The sequence below is a fragment of the Rhipicephalus sanguineus genome, chromosome 9 (genome assembly GCF_013339695.2).
Source record: "Rhipicephalus sanguineus isolate Rsan-2018 chromosome 9, BIME_Rsan_1.4, whole genome shotgun sequence".
Taxonomy (NCBI): Eukaryota; Metazoa; Arthropoda; class Arachnida; order Ixodida; family Ixodidae; genus Rhipicephalus; species Rhipicephalus sanguineus.
Genome location: NC_051184.2, coordinates 22,686,455 through 22,691,777, shown reverse-complemented (window position 1 = coordinate 22,691,777; position 5,323 = coordinate 22,686,455). Strand labels below are relative to the sequence as shown.

The 5,323-nt window shown below is 46.3% G+C and overlaps 1 long non-coding RNA gene across 1 annotated transcript; it reads right to left on the bottom strand.

Moving 5' to 3' along the window:
* Positions 1 to 1,267: 1,267 nt before the first annotated feature.
* Positions 1,268 to 4,353, bottom strand: LOC119404095 (uncharacterized). Its single transcript, XR_005186163.2, has 2 exons — positions 4,237 to 4,353; positions 1,268 to 1,579 (listed from the first exon to the last, which is right to left on the bottom strand). It is a non-coding gene; the product is annotated as an uncharacterized LOC119404095 (long non-coding RNA).
* Positions 4,354 to 5,323: the final 970 nt, after the last annotated feature.

The window sequence follows — 5,323 nt, the reverse complement described above, 5'->3', positions numbered from 1 at the left end:
CTACGACAGCATACGATGACAGCATACGACAGCCGGGCCCCTAAGTTCGCTTTCGCCTTCGAGTCATCTTAGGAGAAGGCATAAGGCAGCGGCGTAGCCACGAGGGTTTATCAGTGTTCTTTCAGGTTGAACCTGCCGCTGGCTTGGTGAGGAAATTGTAGCAAACAATTAAACGGCACCATTATAAACATTTTCACTAACTTGTAGTCCTTTAATTAAAGGATAATAAGGAAAGTTCATTTCCGTTGAGCCCTGTTTCTCTTGTTTAGGTTGCAAGTGGAGCGGTTTGGATAGGACGCCGAACCAAAGCAACGTACCAGGATCTAGCATAGAGGCTGTTCAGTATGACTAAACTAGATGTGTCGTTACATATTCGGCTCCATTGACGGATCTCAGCGAAGTATTCGGCCGACTGCTGTCCCATAGTAGGGTGCGCAGAGTGCCCCGAATCGTTAACAACTTATTCTAAGCAAACGCACTGTTGAGAACCTCGTAATAGCTATTTTTATTGCGATAGCCATAGAGTAACATAGTAAACGTAAAGAGCGGACACTCCCATTGAGCCATGCGGCCCACATGACTGCTAGCGCTCGTAGCGGCCGGCATGAACTGTGTACAAGGTTCCTCTTCCGGCCGTGCCATCGTGCCACGATGGTTTCAGTTTCGGTTTCAATGTTCCTTGCGCAAATTTCGGGTGTTTTCTTCTTTTTCAATCGTGAGAGTGCATTCGTTAGCAGTTTTTTGGAGGTGATATAGGTTGCAGGCATGCCTATCGCAAACAGGGTGTACCCTTTGACAGTTCTTCCCATAAAAAAATAAATAAAAAGAGGCACATTTTATGTAAGCACCGTGTTTATTCAGATTTTACATAAAAATAGTTCGGATCAGCTAAACAGATGTTTTCGAACTAATGCTATAGGGACTCTCAGGAATTCATACATAACGGTACATATTCATTGAAAGTGAATTATGATGAGTTTATTGAAAAATACCATTGCTGTGTACAAAATAGTACAGCACTCTCGAATTGTGCATGCTGTAAAAAAGTGCGCAGTATCCGCTAGCATTTAACTGAACCAGGTGACGGAAAACAGAAGCAACGATTGTGCAGATCAACTGTGCGACGTAGGATTCATTGTGAACACGAACATTTCAACATATGAGTAAACATAAATGACGATTTTGCAAAATTTATCATAATGAATAGACTCTTGACGTAACAATCAACGGAGACAATCAAACAAGCAGGAAAGAAATCAACACCAACAACACAAACAATATGAGTATTATTCTTAAAAAACAATGCCGCCTTGATTTTCCACGACAGCTAGGGCAGAGTAATGTTTAACGGTGTAGGCGTCGTCGTCCAAATAATAGACTCCTGCTGCTTGGTCATGGCTGCGCTGTAGGTTCTTGACTCGAAGTTTCCGGCGGTTGACGTGAAATTCGGCGTGCATGTTTCTCGGTAGCGGTTTCATGATGCACGTTCGGAGAAAGTTGACGTCGCTTGTTCCCATTCAACGGTGGAGCCCAGTGGAGTTGTATCACGATGCCACGGCCAGCTTCAGTGGAGGTGAGCCTGCGGCATTTTGATGGTACGTGTGACTCAGCTAATTTACATAAACATGCTCCTTTCGTACGGCTTTTAACGGAACCAATCTGCTTAGAAACATTACGTTCAGCATTCTGGGTGCTCTTCTCACCATTTTTCTAATTTTTCAACACCACTAGGACGCACATATGACCCAAAAGAACTAAAAAAATTGCGGGCCATCATAGAACGCTGTCACCAGTCCGCGGAAGCCAAAAAAAAAAAAAGCCTGCCGTGCGCACCGCACGCAGCCAATGCGGAAATAGAATCGAGGAGAGAGCGAGAATGAGCACGGACTCGGTTTGTATTCCCCAGAAAAAGAGGAGAGTACCACCACTTTCAAATATTTAGAGGTTTCAGAAGCCCCTCTCCCCTCAGTCTGTTTGTTTGCCTACGCAGCACAGAGAAGGAAATAAGAGGAGGAGGTCACGATGCCACTCTATTGGCTGTTACATGTCACGCCACGAAGTCGCACGCTCCTGCGGCCAATGACAACATACGTCGTGACCGTTGGGAACTGCTGGGTTTGAAGTCGGCCGAGTGGCGGCAAGCCCGGCCCTGTTGTGTGGTTGTGTGAGCTGTTAGTAAGCGTGGTGCGCAGCATTGTCTTTTGTGTCTCGTGTGGTCGCGGGCCGGCGAAAAGAAAACGACTAACACGGTGGCTACTTCTGAGAAGCGTACCGCCCGCTTCTCCGTGCTGCTTCCGTGAGAGAACAGTGTGAAATGCGCTGTGAATTGTTGAAATGCCCGCGTCCACTTTTCCTGTGTGCAAGGTGTATTGCAAGTGTATGCAAGCAGCTGCAGCGTCGTTCATGTTGAACGTTCGGTTCCTGCCTTCGTTTGTTTTGGCCGCACATGGAGGTGCCTGCAGTGGTTATTTTAAAGAGAATTATGGGCCGTGCTTTGAAATCATATCGGCTCTCTGTGGAGTAAATTAAAGAAGACGGACACGGAACTCGGGATATTAGATGTCTTCTGTGATTTCAATGGGTGTGTTGCGCCGTTGATTATTCAAGCGCGGAAGCCAACTTGTGAGTATTCCAACTTGAACTCACCCACTGCGGCTGATTCAGACTTGCGTCTTGGTGAAAAAAAACAAAGGGGGAGGGGTGGCGAAATTCGATCGACTTTTTGATCACGGTGCGTGTTTTCTTTCTTTTTTTGCTCCTACTACGCGGCCGTTATGGCGGGAAAATGTTCGGGGCACGTATTTCACCGCTCCCATGCTAGCAGAGTGCTTTACCTATATTTTAGTGATTGAAATTTTCTACGTTTACTAATGCCCCGTTCTCCCCAGCAGTATATAATGCATGTCGTGTGATAAACTAGACCTGGCGCTGTGGTTGTCTAATATTTGCTCTCCGGAAGGCGTGACCGTTACTTGCGTCTACGCAAGATCCAGGAAAATTTGAAGGATGCAGTTTAGCTTTGTGTAAGCTAGGGAAGGGCGGAGGGGGGGGGGGGGGCGGTTATCACGCCATTGTTAGCTCTACTCTTATTAGTACAGTATCTCAAAACTGCTCGTTTATTCTGGTGGCGAGTTCCATTCTGCATTCATCTTGCATTCAATCAGGTTTTGTTAGTTTTCCCAGCTTTGTGCTTTCTTGCACGGTCTAAACAAGTCGCGTCAGGGTAATTGCTCTACTGAATGGCTGTGAATGGTGGTCTGATTGAGTGTTCTTTATTATGACGTTCAACTAGCTTTATTCCCGCTTGTAAGCTTTGTGAACACCATGGTGTATGAGGTTATGCGTGTGAAGATAATGGTAGGACTATTCGGTTTTCTTTGGGATTATTGTGGGCGTACGAAGCAATTTGGTACTCACCATGATCGGCAAACTGTTGCGAATGTAATAATTTGATAACATTTCTGTGAGTTCATTTTATTCCCTGGTCTGATGCCCCTGCACGGAACCATTGCATGTAACCGTCGTGAACTAAGAATTTTCATTGAGTTGCAATTCCGAAAGCGATGGTTATGTTCAGTATATATGAAAGTACACTTCACCAATTTCACAAAAAATAACATTGTGATTTAGAGATAGAATGCCGTGTCGAATCCCGGTGGATTTCACGATGGAGAACGCAAGCGCGCTGGCCAAGGGTGACATTGTTTTCAGTAGGTGGAATGCCATTCATGTTCAGCTGCTTGTTTACACACACGCCTGGGTAAGTATGCGCAGCCAGTGTGCAAAAAAGGCTCATGAGAGAAGGTTGGGCAGCATTGATGATTTGAAGGCGAGCTTATCTCCTCTACTAAAAAGCGCTGGCTAATTTCTAGTACAATACCACGTTAGCGCTAGTAATTTGGCATGGCTTCATCGGAGACGCGTCCAAGTTATTGTAGCATGTGTATTTGTCGTTAGCAGGTGGCGGTTATAACGAGTATTTCTAACCGAAAAACTTGCGTTCGGCGTGCTTTACGTGTTATTCCACAATAAAACCTGATTTCTTGGTTTGAAAGGTGTCGATTGTTTGGATTGCTCGGTGTATGACAGGGACGCGGTCGTACGCTCTGAAACGCTTGTGCTCAACGCCCTCAACTGCATAGCACTGCGTTTGAAAATACGCTTTTCATCCCGTATCTGTGGCCTAGGGAGAAGCTGTACAAGCATAATGCAATATAAACAATTCGCTTTGCTTACCTTTTCTTCACAAATGCGTAAACGTGGGCACCGCTGAAGCTGGAGAGTGAGGAGAATGGCGTCGCGGTGGTGCAGGTGATCCAGGTATGGTCAGGCCTAACAATGATGCGTGCGGATGCGCCGTAGTCATGGCAACCGCCGTTTTAAAGTACAAAGAACTATTCCACTAATTAAGCATTTTAAAAGATTGCTTTTAACGCATAAGTTATTTAATAGCAGCACAGTGATCGATTGTTTCTAGTTCAGATTTTGTGGTTGCGCCACCTATCAGGCGGCATGAACCCTACGTGCCTGGGCCGCGGAACGCGGCCATTGACCACTCTTTATGTTTACTATGTTACTCTATGCGATAGCAATTATATGGACAGTCTCGGCTGGATTTTGCTGTCGCCGCCGTCATGCACCGTATAAATATATATATATATATATATATATATATATATATATATATATATCAAAGCCCCAAAGAAAAATAATTCATAAAAATGCTTCCGATGCGCGGAATCGAACCAGCAACCTCTCGTTCCGCAAAGCGTGGCGCTAACCTCTACGCTAGAAAGCGCAGGTCCTTCGGGCAGCTAACGGCGAGCGTTATATACAAACCTTTTACCGCTGGCAGGACTCAGAGACGGCAGGCGCTTATAAGCGTTTCTTCATTACCAGCGAGATGGCGCGAGGAGCGCGTCGGGCGGACTTAAAAGTCGCCGGCGAGCTCGCTCGCTTCTTCTTATATTTGCGCAGGGTGAACCTTGCCCTTCCGCTGTCTGCTCACGCGGTTTTCTCGTGGTGAGGGGAAGAGGGATGTTTCGCGCTTTTACCGTGATGTCCGCGCTCATGTTACGGAGCGTACGAAAGTCCCTCCAGCTCAAGGGACGCCGCTAAACGAACAAACAGAAGATGAGCGCGAACTATCAAGTGTCACAACTCGACACTTGAAGCACGCTAGTTTCCTTCGCTGCTTCGGCCGCCTTTGCAACAGGAGCGCTGTTCAAACTGAGAGTATCCATTGGCGAGCCTCACTTCGTATAGCATTAGTTTCTTGCTATCGCATTCATTGCTTCGCCCTTGCGGCGAAACTGTGACTTTT